General features: G+C 44.9%; 1 pseudogene; it reads right to left on the minus strand.

The window, feature by feature from the left end:
• Positions 1–8,694: 8,694 nt before the first annotated feature.
• On the minus strand, positions 8,695–9,206 carry LOC112809060 (small nuclear ribonucleoprotein Sm D2 pseudogene; annotated as a pseudogene).
• Between the last annotated feature and the right edge of the window lie 8,726 nt (positions 9,207–17,932).

Here is a 17,932-nt window from a genome sequence, read left to right on the forward strand (position 1 = left end):
AATAGTGAGCACCCACATACCCAGACTCCTAGTTAACACCTCTCAGTTTTATCTCCCTCCTTCTAGCCCCAACCCTCAGAGGTCCCAAATTTGGTTTTTATCATTCCTGTGTCTATATTGGTTAAAAGTTATAGGGGCACCTGGGTGCTTTTCATCAAGTTGAGGAAGTCCTTTCTATTCCTAGTTTACTAAGAGATTTTATTACATAGAGGTGTTGAATTTTATCCGGTGCTTTCTTGGAATCTATTTGAGATGATCATACGGTGTTCCTCTTTTTTTATACAGTAAATTACATTGATTTTTCAAATGTTAAACCAACCTTGCATTTCTGGGATAAATTCACTTTCCATAATATATTATACTTTGTATATACAGCTAGATTTAATTTCTAATATTTTGTTAAGGGTTTTTTGCATCTATGTTGATAAGGAATATTATAAGGTTTCTTGTGACGTTTTTAATTTTGGTGTAAGGGCAATGCTAGCCTAATGAAATGAGTTGGGAAATATTTTACTTCTTCTTGCATTTTCTGATTTTGCATAGAATTGGTATTATTTCATCCTTAAATGTTTGCTAAAATTCACCAGTGAAGCCATGACTAAACCTGTCTAAAGACTTTTAATGGGAAATTCATTTTAAAAATTGATATAGGGCCATTTCATTTTTCTGTTTCTTCATGGGTTTGTTCTGGAATTCAAAGAATTTGGGCATTTCATTTAGGTTATTGATTTTATTGGCATAAAGTTAGTCATAATATCTCTTTTTTATCCTTTAGGTTTCTGTAGACCTCTTGTGATGTCTCTTTTTTTGTTCTTAGTGTAATGTGCTGCCAAAAGCAAGCACTCCTCCTTTGTTCTTTTTTTTTAAATATCAATATAATTAACATACAGTGTTATATTAGGTGTACAATATAGTGATTCAATAATTCTATACATCACCTGGTGCTCATGACGACAAGTGCCCTCCTTAATCCCCATCACCTATTTCACCCATCCCCCCTCCCATCTCCCCTCTGGTAACCATCAGTTTATTCTCTATAGTTAAAAGTCTGTTTCTTGGTTTGTTTCTCCCTCTTTATTTGCCTTTGTTCATTTGTTTTGTTTCTCAAATGCCACATACGACTCAAATCATATGGTATATTTCTTTCTTTCACTGACTTATTTTGCTTGGCATTATACTCTCTTGCTACATTCATGTCCTTGCAAATGGCAAGATTTCATTCTTTTTAATGGCTGAATAATATTCTGTTTTGTATATATACCACATCTTCTTTATCTATTCATCTATCGATGGACACTGGGCTGCTTCCATAATTTGGCTATTGTAAATGTTGATGCTATAAATATAGGGGTGCATGTATCCCTTTGAATTAGTGTTTTTGTATTTTGGGGTAGGTACACACCAGTGCAATTACTGGATCATAGGGTAGTTCTGTTTTTAATTTTTTGAGGAAACTCCATACTGTGTTCCACAGTGGCTGCAGCAGTTTGCATTCCCACCAATAGTGCAAGAGGGTTCCTTTTTCTCCACATCCTTGTCAACACTTGTTGCTTCTTGTGTTTTTTATTTTAATGATTCTGAAAGATGTAAGGTGATATCTCATTGTAGTTTTGATTTGCATTTCCCTGATGATGAGTGATGTTGAGCATCTTTTCATGTGTCTGTTGGCCATCTGGATGTCTTCTTTGGAGAAATGTCTGTTCATGTCTTCTGCCCATTTTTAAATTGGATATTTGTTTTTTGAGTGTTGAGCTGTATTAGTTCTTTATATACTTTGGATACTAACCCTTTATCAGGTATGTCATTTGCAAATATCTTCTCCTATTCAGTATGTTGCCTTTTAATTTTGCTGATTCCTTCTGTGTTCTTGATATTAACAATCTGTATCTTCTCTCTCCTTTCTTCTTTATCAGTCCAGCTAGATTGCAACTTTATTGATTTTTACCAAGGTCCAGCCTTTGATCTAATTGATTTTCTCTATTGTTTGTCTATTTTCTATTTATTGATTTCTACTCCTATAGTTTTGCTTTCTTCTTTCTTCTTGATTTCAGTTTGTTACTGTTCTAGCTTTAAGGTGGAAGCTTTGATTGTTGGCTTTAGACTTTTCTGTTATTAGCAATGTTTCCATTGCTGATTTCTAGTTTAATTCTTGTGTGATTAAAAAACACACCTTGTATGATCTCTGTCATTTTAACTTATTAAAATTCATTTTATGGCCCAGCATATGGTCTCTCTTGGTAAACATTTCATTTGAAACTTAAAAGAATGTATGCTCTGGGGGGCCTGGGTGGCTCAGTCATTAGGAGTCTGTCTTTGCCTCAGGTCATGATCTCTGGGTCCTGGGTTGAGTCCTGCATCTGGCTCCCTGCTCAGCGGGAAGCCTGCTTCTTCCTCTCTCACTCCCCCTGCTTGTGTTCCCTCTCTCGCTGTCTCTCTCTCTCTCTGTCAAATAAATAAATAAAATCTTAAAAAAAAAAAAGAATGGGGGTGCCTGGGTGGCTCAGTCATTAAGCGTCTGCCTTCGGCTCAGGTCATGATCCCAGGGTCCTGGGTTCCAGCCCCGCACTGGGCTCCCTGCTCAGCAGGAAGCCTGCTTCTCCCTCTCCCACTCCCCTGCTTGTGTTCCCTCTCTCGCTGTGTCTCTCTCTGTCAAATGAATAAATAAAATCTTAAAAAAAAAAAAAAGAATGTATACTCTATAATTATTGGGTGTAGTGTTCTATAAATATCATTTGGTACTGTTGGTTGATAGTCTTCATTGCATTATTTAAGTCTTCTATATATCTATTGTTTTTTTAAAAAGATTTATTTATTTATTTATTTATTTGAGAGAGAGAGTTGGAGGTGGGGTAGAGGAAGAGAGAGAGAATCTGGAACAAATGCCCTGATGAGCATGAAGCCTAATGCCAGGCTCAATCTCACAACCCTGAGATCATGAGCTGAGCCAAAATCAAGAGCTGGTCGCTTAACCACCTGAGCCACCCAGGCTCCCCTACATCTATTGCTTTTTAATCAACTAAGGGAAGTGTTTCAAAATCTTTAACTATAACTTTACATGTCCCCTTTTTGCTTTCACTTCTGTTGGTTTCTATTTCATGTATTTTGAAGTTCTGTGATATGCATAACTCATATAAGATTATCTTCTTGTTGAATTGACTCCTTTATCATTATGAAATTATCCACTTTATCCTCGACAATGTAATGATTATAGACCTACACACTGAAACCCTGACAATGCAGACCATTTACGTTTAATGTAATTATTGGTATGGTTAGGTTTTACCATCTTCCTATGCATTTTCTATGTGTCCTATCTGTCCCATCTGCTCTTTATTCTTTTTTCTTTTCCTTCCTTCTTTTGTATTAGACTGTTTTTCTTTTTCATTTTTCCATTTTATTTTCACTTAAAGGCTTATTAGCTATTACAGTTTTGCTTCTTTTTTACATGGTTGCTCTACGGTTTTCAATACACATTTTTAACTTAGACCTTCAAATAATTTTATTTCCCTTTCCATGTAATATATGAACCTTATACCAGTATCATTCCTTTTCTCTCTTCCATCCTTTCCACTATAGTTTTTATACATATTACTTCTACTTATGTTAAAAGCCCACAATACACTGTTACGACTTTTGCTTTAAGTATTCAATTATCTTTTTTAAATGTTGACAACAGGAGATCTCTTACATTTACCCACATATTTACTATTTCCTGCACTCTTTCTTTGTGAAGATTCAAGTGTCTATTTGATATCATTTCCTTTTTGCCTGAAGAACTTCCTGTACAATTGGTAGTATAGGTCTCATGGGGTTTGTCTGAAAAAGTATTTTTGGAAAATATGTTTGCTGGTTATATAATTCTAAGGTGACAGATTTTTCTTGTCTTTCAGCATTTTAAAGATGGATTATTATTGTCTTCTGGCTTGCATCATTTCTGGCAGGAAGTCTATGGCCATTTGTTCTTTCTATATATAATGAGCCTCTTTTTCTGACTGCTTTTAAGAGTTTCTATTTATCACTTTATCACTGCATCCTGGTGGAGTCCACAACTTCTGCTGACCCCTTAGGGCTCTAGAGAGGCCCAGTAGAGCATTGGTTGGAGGTCTTGATCCTTTTTTGTTCAGATATGACTGGTTGACTGGTTTGCAATGAAGTTATCACAGTAGCGTTTATATTTGCAACTGCCAACAAATCAAGCCAAAAAGTCACTTGCAGATTTATATGTGTCTTTGTGAATACTCAAAAAATCCTCTTCCCAATGTTAAGGAAAAACAAAACCTGCCAATGGTTAGAGCAGTAAAAACAAATTTTAATCATGAACTGTTGCAATCAAGGAAAAGAGACTTCAGTATTGAACTGGGTTCAGCTCCAAATACAGCATGAACAAGTGAATATTTATAGCCAAGGAGCAGGGTGGGGGTCAGTGGATAGAAAATTACTAAAAGAAACATCCAACGTAAGGAGAGATTCTAGTAAACAGACTTGAACAGGAAGGCGGACCAAGGTGATCAGACATCACCTGGGAGTGATGTAGGGGGGTGAGGAAGTTGATCAGAGATTGAGGGTGATCAGATGTCAAGTGTGGGGGGTTTATCTCTAAGCTGGCATCACACGATTATTGATACCACTGGGTGAGGCAGTCCAAATGAGGACAATCACTAAGGTTAAGGCCTTGCGACCTTAGAGGAACCCAACTACAGGTTAGTTGAGGAGGGAGACCTCCTACCTCTTCTCAAATGTAATGAAGCATTCCCCAGGATAGGCCACAAGTTAACCATAAAACAATTCTTAACAAATATAAGAAGACTGAAATCATAAATCTTTTTCAACCACAATAGAATGAAACTAAAATGAATAGCAGCAGGAAAACTGGAAAATCCATAGAAATGTGGAAATTAAACAACACACAAACAACTATGGGTCAAAGAAGAACTCACAAAGGAAATTATAAAATAGCTCGAGACAAATGAAAATGAAAACGCAACCCACAAAAACTTATGGAATGCAGGAAAAGCAGTGCAAAGAGAAAAGTTTATAGCCATAAACGCTTACATTAAGAAAGAAGATCTCAGCTGTGAGCTGAGGTGAGACCCATCGAGGCGGCGTGTTCTCTCTGCCGTGAGCTTTCTCACTAGCCGAATTCAACTGGGTGAACTATGAGTGCCCGAGTCAGATCCAGATCCAAGCAAAGAAAAGATGATCCGGGGTCTAAACATCAGGAGCAGCAACCCAGTGATGAGCAACTGAAACAAAAGGAGGCACCACCTGAGAGTCAGGATATTCTACCTGACCAAGGGAAAGAAGTTGAAGCAGGACCTGTGGCTCAAGGACGGGACCTGGAAGCTGATCTCCAGGAGCTGCCTCAGGCAAAGGCTGGGGTATAACTGAAGATGACCCTGATTCAAGGGGCCAAGTCTACCCTTCTTAGAGCCCATTAAAATGCCGGAAGCAGGGCGCCTAGGTGGCTCAGTTGGTTAAGCGACTGCCTTCGGCTCAGGTCATGATCCTGGAGTTCCGGGATGGAGTCCCGCATCGGGCTCCCTGCTGAGCAGGGAGTCAGGTTCTCCCTCTGACCACCCCCCCCATGCTCTCTCTCTATCTCTCATTCTCTCTCTCAAATAAATAAATAAAATCTTAAAAAAAATTTTTTAAAAATTAAAAAATAAAATGCTGGAAGCAGGTGAAGGACGACTCCAGATTTAAACAAGGACAAGCTGAAACATGCAGACTACTCTTATGTGGGGTACTTCACTGTTGTAGTTCTCTCAATAAAGTTTTACAGACGTTCCACAAAAAAAAAAAAGAAAGAAAATCTCAGATCAAGTACCTAACTTCACATCTCAAGGAACTAGAAGAACAAACTAAACCCAAAGTTAGCAGAAGAAAGGAAATAATAAAGATTAGAGCAGAGATAAATGAAATAAAGAGTAGAAAAACATCTTTTTTATTTCTTCTTATGAATTTTATGAAACTGAAAACCCTAAATTGGCCTCAGCTCTCTCAGCATTTCTATCCTAGAAAGTATAACACCACAAACACATTCCTTCCAGTCCTATATCCTCACCCCCATGATGGAATCTAGACTACCCCAGAACCCATTAAACTAGCCTTGAACCCTATCCCTTGCTTTTTCTATGATGTTCTTAAAGGAAATCTAAGGATACACTGTTCCTGTCCCCCAAGTAATGTATCGAGGGCTCAAAGAAACAAAAAACACGTGTTAGAAACAACAAATGCTGGATTTTTTGGTGCTGAAAGGAATCAAGCCAGAAGGCTTTCTGAAGTGTTCTGAGCAGTTTCCTGAAGAAGGAGAGGGACAACCTGATGAGAAGGTGGGCAGACTTCCCAGACAATGGGAAGACAGTCTCAGATTGCAGAGGAATCCTCAAACTGGCGATAAACCAGGAGCTTGTTGTGTCCCTGACTACATGGGGCCAACCCTGTTCCTGCACCTCCACCAGACAGGGGGGACTACACAAGCCTCCCCTGGGATGTCCCATTCACCCAGGCATGTTTAAAAAAAAAAAAAAGCCTGTGATGATAAAACAAGTAGGATATGGATGCCACATTATTAATTCTGATTGCTCAGAATATGCCTATATACTTTCATACACAACCAGACTCCAGGATCTCACGGCATTACACCTTTTCATAGTGCTGAGCCTGAGATGAAAGGGAATAGAACAAGCTTCAGGGAAAGCAGAAGAGATGAAAGGATCACAGCTTCTTCAAATAACTCCTAAGACTTGAGAGACTCAAATTCTGCTTGATGAAGTGAATGCTGCAGAGCATATCAGCAATCAATAAGACAGTGCAACTCCAGAAAACCTTGAGTAAGTAATAAACAAGCCCTAGTCCCAAAAGATTGGGGTTTTCTTGATCTTGGCCAGTGTGCTGGGAGTGCTACCCACTTGGGGAGAATGTTCCTTCTCATCAGAGACAGAGTGGACAAAATTACAAATGATTACACACTACTTTCCCACCTTTACAAAGTATTTGTATTAGTCAAGACTCTTTGACTTAGAAATAAGAACAGCCTAATACAATTCAGTTAAGGGGGAAGAAAAAAAAAACCCAGAAATTTACACGGCTCACATGGCTGGAAAGAATCCTGAGAAAACGCACATAATTCAGAAGTTCTGTAAGAACCAGGGATTCGGGACTGGACCCCGGACTTGGCACTTGCAGATTTATCTGTATGTGTGTCTTCCTCTCTTGGTACCAATCTCATTCTCTCTCCCTGCAAGCAGGCTTCCTCCATATGGCAAGTACGTGTTTACATCCTTCCAGCACTTTGATTCCAAAGACAAAGTCCCAAGAAGAATCCAACGGGCCCAGCTGAGATCACTTGCCAATTACTGAACCACGTTCTGAAGGCAGCGGGTTGGACTACTCTGTTTGACTAGACCTAGATCGCTTGCCTACCCTGTGGATTAGGAGAGGTAGGACCAGAAAATGTGGCCCTGCTCCCTTCAGAGCACTTGGAGTGGGAGAAGACTTTTCTGAAGGAAAAGGGGGTAAGAAGGGGAGAGCAGTCATCACTGAGCTGCTGTGGGCCAACGTAATGCTCAGTTGGCTCTTCCACGCACCTTGCCTTTACCCCCCACACACACTTCTGCCCAGATAGCTCCATTATAATCTCCTGGATGCTAGTTTTGCTTTTAAGGCATGGAGTGGCTTAAATAAAAATTATTCCCCAAGACAAATGGATGGTACCCCAAGGCCAGGATTGAGATGAGAAGTTGCCTAAGGAATTCAGGGAAATAATTGGGCCAGGCGGCATGGACAGGGCATAAAGTGTTAATAAAATTAAAGGTTTGTTGAGCACTTACCAAGCTTTATTAAGTACTTACTATATAACAAACGTCACTCTGCCTTTTCTCCAGAACAGGTGAAGTTTAGGGAGGCTAATTGATGTTGAAAGGTCACATAGCTCCTAGCCTACCTCCAGAGCCCATCGGCTCAACCAGGTTGCTGCATTGCCTCCCCAGCTAAACTAGATGTCAAAAGACTTGGGTCTAAAATATAAACGGGTGGGTGTATTGGGGTGGGTATTTTCCACTTTCACATACTTTCTAGATTTTCTTTCATGAACATATGTTACTTCTATAATTAAAAACAAAAATGTCCATGAAACAGAGAAGCCTAGGCTATGGTTGCGAATCTACCCTTAAGTCACTCACCAACACTGGCAACATGTCTTTCCCCCGCTGGGCCTCCGACTTCCAGGTCACATCGATGGTTGCTGACAACTCAGATTGGGAATTTGTCTGACCTCCCCTCGCAGGGGATCAGTTTCTGGAACTAAAGGTTGGAAGGCTGGACCCATGGATGAAAAGGGGGTAGGGGGGGATCAGCTTGGGGTAGCCCAGGAAGCCAAAAAGTTTCAGATGTATATAGTCCAAAGCCTGGGGAAAGGACAGCAACCCGACGGGAAGGACGAGTTGACAACAGATCAAGCAAGACAACCCAGTAAGTGCCAGGAGAGACTCCGAGCGAGTCAGCACAGAGGCTGAGAGTGTGAACAGCTACACCCCTTTCATTTGGGGAACCCCCTTCCCACTGCATGCAGACTTGATGTGACTGTGAAGGAGCCTGTCTCTCCTAGGCCGAGTGTTAGAAGGACTGAGGACAGATGAAGCAAATTCTTCCTTATCAGGACCCCTCACTGTTTGTTTTTTTTTTTTTTTTTAGAAAAAACACAGGACTTTATTATTCCCATTACAAAGGGCAGGTCTTCACAGGATGAGGGCGGGAATTCTGATGGTGGAGAGGAGGCCCCTACTTGCTGGCGATGAGCGGGTTCCGCAGGACCACGATGACCGAGTCCCTGCGCAGGAACATCTTGGAGATGTAGCGGTCCTTGTTGACTGGCTTGGACTTCTTCTTGCCCTTGCCGCTCTTGGGGACCTCGGTCCACATCTCCTTCACATTCTCCAGCACCATGTTGCAGTGCCTGTCGAAGGCCTTTACGCGGCCCAGGAGCTTCTTGTTGTTGCGGCAGTTGATGAGCACCTGGGTGTTGTTCTTGACTGACTGCGTGAGCACAGAGAGCGGACCTGTGTTGAACTCTTCTTCCTCCCGCTTCTGCAGCTCCTCTGGGGTCATCTCACTCTTGGGCTTGTTGAGGAGGCTCATGGTGATAGTGCCTGAGGTCCCAGATCAGCGCCGTCTCCTCTGCGTTGCTGCTGCCTCTGAAGAGAGAGCGACAGGCGGGCAGGACCCCTCACTGTTTTTGATATCACATTCCCAGAGCTGGGCTGGTTCCCGTCACTCCCAAAGACTGCTCCTTCCACTTCTCCTCCAGTCAAGTGTTTGTGTAATTTAAGTCAGTTTCTCTTGCTTGTGACCAGAGAACCCTAATGTATACAGCTGTCTCTCTTTGTGTGGATAATATAACTTTGTTCTGTCAATTTTAGGGTCAATAATCATTTACTGAGTCCCGCTAAGTGCCAAGATCTGTGCTGAGCACTTCCGCACATATCAAGAGAGAAAATCCATCGGTGCAGAATCAGTCCCCTGGGACCCAGTGTTGAGTAACTTCTGGGTGTCCGATGGGGATGCTTGACAACAAGAGGGCTAATACCCGATCCAGCTGGAGTCCCTGACGAAGCCGCTATGGTCGTATCCCAACATGAGATTTGTCGCCGCTATGATCAGATCCCAGCGTCCCGCCTGCGCCACAGCTGATGGCCCAAACCATAGTTTTCTGGCACCACCTCCCATCCTATACCTGACTGTGGCTCCCTGTCCCTCATCTTCTCTCCGGCTTTCATCTCATACCTGTGCTTCAGACCACTGCTTTCCTGGACGGGCCTCTGGCTTCCCTCTCCAACTGTGCCTTGAATTTTCTTTCTGCTTCATTCAACAAATACTAAGTTACCAATTGCCAGGCATAAAGGATCCCATTCTGAGTTAGACAGACGTTGCCCTGTCCTCATGACCGTAGAAGCCCTTAGAGAAGGCTGACATTAAACAAGCCGTTTTTTAAAATGTGATGAGTGATGCAGAGGCTTTAGAAGAACCAGCAGGAGCACAGGACCAGGTCCTAAAGTCTAGAGCTTGGGAAAGGCGTCCAGGAGCAGAAATGAGTTTGAACATATGATGACTTCAAAGCAGAACATTTTGAGTTTGCAGGACCTGGGAGGCACCCAGGTGACTGCTGTGCACTTTGGGTTGTGTGGGCTTCTCCCACCCAGACCCAACCCCAGGCCCAGGATCCCAGCAACACAGACCTCAGCAAGTTCACCTTGAACGTAAAACAGACACATACAAGTTTGTTGTCTAGGACATCCCAGGCCAGCTGAAGAGACGAGAGTGGCCTCTGCAGAACACAAGAAACTTATCAAACGCCAATAACGGCTTGCTCTGCTTGGTGGGGCCTCACGGGGCACAGTGGCAGAGAGAGGTCAGCTCAGTTGTCAAGGAAGGCTTCATCCAGCACCTTGCAGATAATAAAGGAGTGGTAAATATTTGCTGATTGTTTGATGATTGCTCCCCGGGCTGGGCCACAAAATCAGACGGTATCTTAACTGAGGCAGGCAGCACTGGGCCACAGAAAGGGGTGAGAGGCCGGGAGTGAGGGTGGAAGTGGAGGGGAAACCCTGGCATGGGAAATCTGCTTGAACGTTCACCCGCCTCCATCCCTTCCCCAGCCTGGTTTCACACTCAGGCAGCCTATTTGCTCCTGCTTCTTTCCACCCCTCCTCCCTCAGGACACAGCCTTTTCTCCTGACAATGCTGACCTCCGTCCTTCGGGCTCCCTAAGCCCGCCCTGAGTCCTTCCCTCGTGGCTGGTGTCCAACCAGTGGGGCTAAGGGAGTGCTAACTCTCACTGGCGTGTTTAAATATAATCTTCCCTTTAGACTCTGACCTCTGAGAAAACTTGTCCAGACCGAAAGCAACGTGGTGAGGGGGGAAAGGTTTATTTTTTTAAATTATTTATTTATTTATTTATTTATTTGAGAGAGAGAGAGAAAGAAAGACAGAGAGAGGGAGAGCGTGCACAAGTGGGGGGGAGGGTCAGGGAGAGGGAGAAGCAGGCTCCCTGCTGAGCCGGGAGCCCGATGCAGGACTCCATCCCAGGACCCTGGGATCATGACCTGAGCCGAAGGCAGATGCTTAACTGACTAAGCCACCCAGGCGCCCCAGAGGTGTTTTTTTTTTTTTTTTAAGATTTTATTTATTTATTTGACAAAGAGAGACACAGTGAGAGCAGGAACACAAGCAGGGGGAGTGGGAGAGGGAGAAGCAGGCTTCCTGCCGAGCCGGGAGCCCGATGCAGGGCTCAATCCCAGGACCCTGGGATCATGACCTGAGCCGAAGGCAGCCGCTTAACAACTGAGCCATCCAGGTGTCCCCCCAAAAGGTTTATTTTAAAAAGGTTACAAAAATATCAGAACTTATAGGGGCGTCTGGATGGCGCAGTCGGGTAAGTGTCCGACTCTTGGTCAGCTCAGGTCATGATCTCAGGGACTTGAGATCAAGCCCCTCTCCGAGCCCCAGCATGGGCTTAAGATTCTCTCCTTTTGCCCCTCCACGCCCCGCTCCCCACTTGCAAGTGCTCGCTCTCTCTCTCTCAAAAAAAAAAAAAAAATCAGAACTGATAGTTGCAGAACGACACTCGAGAGGGGTAAAAAAAAGTCAATTTTAGATGTAACTCGAAGAATACTTACATGTTTTCTCCACAACAACACACAGCTGGAAAACAAAATAGCATGTGGCTAGTGGCCCTAGATAGAGCTCTGGGTGCCCTGAAGCAGTGAGCAGCCCCACACACCCCACCGGCGAGCCAGCCTCATCTGTCACCATAATCTACTCGATGATTTCATTTTCTCAAGCCAGTGCCATGTCAGCCTGAGGCTGGCACAGCCAGTGAGCAAGTGACATTCCTGGGATTTTGATCTCACTTGCTGGAGGGTGGGGAGTGAAGAAGTGGGCCTTCTTTTCCAGACCGCTGCCCTCCTGGGTCACAGGGAGCCCCGCCCTTTCCTCTGCTGTTGGTCCTGATGTAATTTAATAATTTTTCATTACCTGTGAATTTCAGAAAACGAGAAAAATTGGCAAGCGAAATGAAAAGAACACATTTCCAAGCACTCAGAGATCACTACTGTGGCTACTTAGTGTACATCCTTTCCAATCTGTTCCGAGCGTAGATGTGTATGGGTGCTGTTTTTACCAAAATGAAGTCATACTACAGCTATTAATTTTTTCTCTCAACTCCTATTTAGAAAAATTTCAACCCTTGGGACCCTGGGTGGCTCAGTTGTTAAGCGTCTGCCTTCGGCTCAGGTCATGGTCCCAGGGTCCTGGGATCAAGCCCCGCATCGGGCTCCCTGCTCGGCGGGAAGCCTGCCTCTCCCTCTCCCACTCCCCCTGCCTGTGCTCCCTCTCTCACTCTCTCTCTCTGTCAAATAAATAAATAAAATCTTAAAAAAAAAGAAAAAAATAAAAATTTCAACCCTACAATAAGTTGAAGAACTAGTATATTGAGCATCTGTAAACATTTCACCTAGATTCATGAACTGGTACCATTTTGCCACATTTGTTTTGTCCCTGTCTCTCTCTGTCCCCAGTATACATGGGTTTCTATGTGGATATGTATGTATCTATATCCGGATATAGAGAGCTCTGTGTCTGTATGCAGATGCCCAGATATCTACGTAGAGAGCTCAATAGCAACACAGATATCCAGGTATATATTAACCATTGGAGAGTAGGTTGACCTTTCCCCACTAAATATTTTAACCAGTTTCCTAAGAACTAGGACAGTCACCTACGCTACCACCAAGCGATTGCCATACTCAACAATGTTAACATGGAAACCATACTATTTTTTTTAAAGATTTTTTTTAAGATTTTTTTTTTACTTATTCATTCGAGACAGAGAGAGAGAGAGAGAATGAGCAGGGGGAGAAGCAGAGGGAGGGGGAGAAGCAGACTCCCCGTGGGGCAGGGAGCCTGATACGGGGCTCGATCCCAAGACACTGGGATCATGACCTGAGCTGAAGGCGGATGCTTAACGACTGAGCCACCCAGGTGCCCCAATTTTTTTTAAAGATTTATTTATTATTTGAAAGAGAGAGAGAATGAGCAGGAGGGACAGAAGGAGAGGACGAAAGAATCTCAAGCAGACTCCATGTTGAGCATGGAACCCTACATGGGCCTCTAATCCCACAACTGTGAGATCATGACCTGAGAAGGAAACAAAGAGTCGGATGTTTAACTGACTGTGCCACCCAGGCGCCCCCAGAAACGATACTATTAACTAACATACAGCCCCCAGTTAAAATTCCCCAATTGTCTAACACTGTCCTTTATAGTTGGTGTTGCAGGTTGGGTTCTTTGGATGTACACGTTGAGATGGAGTTTGGGGTACAAGATGTTTGTCAGGGATCTACGCCTGTGCAAGGAAGCAGGATTAGGTAGAGGAAAAAGTGAACGGCCACACAGGACCTGATGAAACCCCAGAGTGGAGACGCTCTGGACTGAGAATTGCCCATGGGAAGGTCCTGTGTGGAGCCAGATGGGCTTTCTGGTCCCTGATGATTCCGTCACTCCATGGGACCACCCTGGGAAGGGTGTGATCTGGGCCAGAGTAGCCCTCCTTTAAAATCTGGGTCATTAGTTGGGCTGAGTTGCACATCTTCTTTAAATTATGACATTTTCCCTGTCTTTTGTCCTTGATGATGTCAACATTTTGAATGGCCCAGTCAGTCGTCTTATGGAATGTCTTTCAATTCGGATTTGTCTGATCCAGTTTCCTAACTTATTTTGCACAGTTAACAGTCTCCCTTCCATTTTAGAAAATGTTCATATCATGTGATAACACAACCATCAGAGGATCCCAATTGATTACAGCCACTTCATCGGACCAGTGTCCAATCCAGGACCACAGATCGCAACTGGTAGTTATGCTCCTCGGGTCCCTTGTAATCTAGCACAGTATTCCTTTCGTGTGATTGAACTTGGTGGAGAGACTGAACCAGCTGTTCAGCAGAGTACCCTCGGGTCCCTTGTAATCTAGCACAGTATTCCTTTCATGTGATTGAACTTGGTGGAGAGACTGAACCAGCTGTTCTGCAGAGTACCCTGTCTTCTCACTTGTCTGCTTGCTTTTGTGAGGTGTCAGTTAGCTGGGTCTACCACTGGAGGAATTCGAGTTAAACAAATGGGGCTCTGACAGATCGTAGGTGATGCTGCACTTTGTGAGACACACATGGTCTGATCATTGTACACAGTGGGCCTTGAAACATGGGTTTTTACTGGGTTTCAAATGCCCACTGCCCCCTCTCTATTCACAGCTCACTGTCCCCCTTAGCTGTTTAATAGAAGAGAATGTATCCAGGGGTGCCAGGGTGGCTCAGTCGGTTAAGCGTCTGACTCTTTATTTGGGCTCAGGTCATGATCTCAGGATGGTGAGAATTGAGTCCTGCCTATGTTGGGCTCCATGCAGGGCATGGAGCCTGCTTAAGATTCTTTCTCTCCACGACAGACTCTGAAAAACAAACTGAGGGTTCTAGAGGGGAAGGGGGTGGGGGGATGGGTTAGCCTGGTGGTGGGTATTAAAGAGGGCACGTTCTGCTGGAGCACTGGGTGTTATGCACAAACAATGAATCATGGAACACTACATCCAAAACTAATGATGTAATGTATGGTGATTAACATAACAATAAAAAATTTTTTTAAAAAGATTCTTTCTCTCCCTCTCCTTCTGCCCCTCCCCCACCAAAAAAAAAAAAAAACAAGGGAATGTGTCCGTTCAAGCCCCTGGCATCAAACGTGGGAAAGAGGGGTAGGGGACAGTGAGAAAAGAAGCTGGAGGCAGATCTGTGCTCTTATCCTGACTCTATCCTCGATTTCCTGTATGACTTTAGGTAAGCCTCTTGACTTACCTAAAGTATGAGCCTCTCCTCTCATACCAAAACCACAAGTACAATGTGCCCTGCCCTGCCTAGACTGGTGGCAGTGACAGGCTCTCATGGAGTGTAGACACAGGAACACATAAGGTGTGAGGGACTCTTCCTACTAAGAGGGCAGGTCAGGGACCAGAGAATCCCCAGGAGGTGATCACTGGAACTGGGTCAGTCACCAGTCACTGGGCATTACTGACCGGCATCAGCCAGGCCAGAGGGAATATAAGCCACACATACACCCTTGTACCCGGCCTTCATGATTTTCACTGTCCGAAGCAGACTGGCATCTCCTTCAGTCCACCCCCGGGATATAGGAAGCCAAGTCTCAGAGAAGGTCATAAACCAGCCTGCTCTGCCATACCTGCCCACCTCAACCGCCCTCCAGGAAGAGGTGTGGGCTCAGAAGGCGAGAATAAAGAGGCTTCAGATCCCCAAGGACTGAGCTCCAGAAACCGAACTACTAACGGCCACCGGCAGAGTGGCCTGGATTTGCAGTCAGGCCGGGCTGTCTTCGGATAGAAGCCCCCGCCCCCTCCCCAAGGGTCAGCGGGAGCATCCTGCTCAGGCGAAGGATCCTACACCGCCTGGAAGCAACCACCACCCAGCTGCTCTGCCCCCAGGCACGGAGGCCCAAAAAGCAGAGCCCCGGATGACAGTGACTCTGTGCAGACTGGGTGTAAAATGCCTTAGGGGAGGCTGCAGCTCAGGCCCTGGGGCTGCAGGCTGCTTCCCTCTACCCAGAGTTTTAGGGGATGGAAAGGCTTGAAATGGGGGGTTGCTTGTGTCTCATAACCAGGCCTTCTGGGGGTTAAATATTGTGATTATTATTCCTGCCTGGAATAGCCCTTTGAGAGACTGTAAACTAGCAGACCCCTGGTTTGTTTGTTTAATTTTTTTTTTCTTATTCATTCTATATCTGGAAGCCCGTGGCTCCCACTGCCCATCCCCTCGAGAGCCATCCATTTGTTCTCTGCATTCATGGGTCTGTTTCTGCTCTTGTTTGTTCGTCTTGTCAAGCCTGTTTCATTTGGCCAATAAAGTATTGCTCCTTTCCTGTGAACTCGAGTGCCTTAGGCTTTCTCCAGAAAGTGGTGCTATTGATGAGGGAACAGAAGGCAAGCTGAGGACAAAGCAGAAGCTGACATCCCCCACACACCCGCATGGGGTCTATGTGACATTCCTCAGGCCACCTGACTGCCCTAAAGGAAAAACAATAGTTAACTTACAGAGATCACAATCCTACAAGACATAAGTCTCCCTCAGTTTACTTACAAATCCTTAGTAATAGTTTCCAGAAGGGAATGTAAATACATCCACAGATACTTGAAGTGGGCAGAGTGTAATGTTCCTCCCGGAAGTTCCCAACTATCTTAATGTTAATGCCTTACTAGAGGGGTAAACAACCTTAACTTGACAGTGGCAAGGCCTCCGGTGTCCTGTGAGTCTTCTTTAGCATATGAACGTTCTTTCGGGAACCTCCCTTTTTCCTTCCCCCACAACCCTATAGTATATAATCAGCCACCCCTCACAACCCCCGAGCAGCACCTCTTTCTGCCCACTCTTTCTGCCCACGGGGCCTATCCCTGCACTTTACTAAACTACCATTTTGCAAAAAGACGTCTCAAGAATTCTTTCTAAGTCGTGGGCTCCAGACTCCACCCCACTGAACCTCACCTATATTCCAAAACCCCAGCACAGGCAGCACCACCGCCTGCATAGTGCGGCCCCGTGCTCAGCTTTACTACCTGCCCAGGCCCCAGAGGACTCGAGATTACCACTCCAGAGGCAGGTACTGTCCCTTTGAACTCTTGCCACCCAGGCCAGCTGGAGCGATGGAGTGACGGTGAGAAGTGAGATGCTGGTGGCCACCAGCAGGCTGCCACTCAGCCCCAGCGCTTTCCCGCTGTCCTGCCGCTGCCTGGGATCCCACTGCAGGAGATTAGCCCTTGAGGGCAAATGCAAACTCCCTTGGGGAAGGAGGAAGTACATTACTTCACTAACAGCCTGGTACAAATTGATTAATCAAATATTGGAAGAGAGAAAGGAAGGAAATTGGCATCTGCTAAGAGTTCGCCCTATACTAAGCACTGGATATACTATCCCAGTTGGCCTCCCCAACACCACCGTAAGATAGAGGTTATCCCCATTGTACAGACTGGAAAATCAAAATAAATGAGCTTCCCCTGAACTGGCTACAAAATAAAGCACCAGCTGGTTTTTAAACCCAGATCTGAATGCAAAGCTCTGTTCTTTCCTGTACCCACACCCTGAGTACTTACTCTGTGCTGAGCAGAGGACTTGACCCAGCCTCTGTCCTCACCCAGCTCCCACCCTGGCAAAGAGGAATTTTAGCAAGTGCACAAGGCAGGAAATCTTGCCCCTTTTCCCTCACCTGAAACTCAGGTGGAGATTTTTCAAAAAGTGGCAGCTACCGTTGGCAGGACGGGATGATTTTAGGTGAAATGCAGCATGAACTATTTTGTTGCAATAGTTATATATTTAATATAAAAATACAGCTAGTTCATCAAATACATGGTTTCACAGGCATTGTTTCAGATGAGATCACAATAGTTGGCTATGTGAGGGCTGAGTAAAGGCCAGGAGACTAGAGAGGAAATTGCTCTGTGGAACCCAGATGTGCCCCTGTGGCCCTTCTGGGCATGAGCCTAGGGGTAGAGCATCCCCACTCAGTCTTCTCTGGGCACCTGCTGAAAACAAGACCTCTTGTTCAAGTCCACCTCTGGCTCATTCCTGGCCATACCTGGTGACCCAGGCCTATTTCCCAGCCCATGTCTCAGGTCAGCTGATGCAGCTCAAGGAGAGCGGCTAGGTCTCTCAAGCACTCCGTCCGACATAGGACAGAGGCCAAGGGGGACCGAGGGGGCAGAAAGGACCCGCTTCTACCCTGCACACTGCCCAGAAGGAGTCCACAGGAGCCCCCACTCCCGGTTCCAGAACCCCCTCCAGCAAACACACACACACACACACACACACACACACACACACACACACACACA

Source organism: Callorhinus ursinus, unplaced genomic scaffold (assembly GCF_003265705.2).
Source record: "Callorhinus ursinus isolate GAN/ISIS: 27379988/994484 unplaced genomic scaffold, GSC_fseal_2.0 scaffold56, whole genome shotgun sequence".
Lineage (NCBI taxonomy): Eukaryota > Metazoa > Chordata > Mammalia > Carnivora > Otariidae > Callorhinus > Callorhinus ursinus.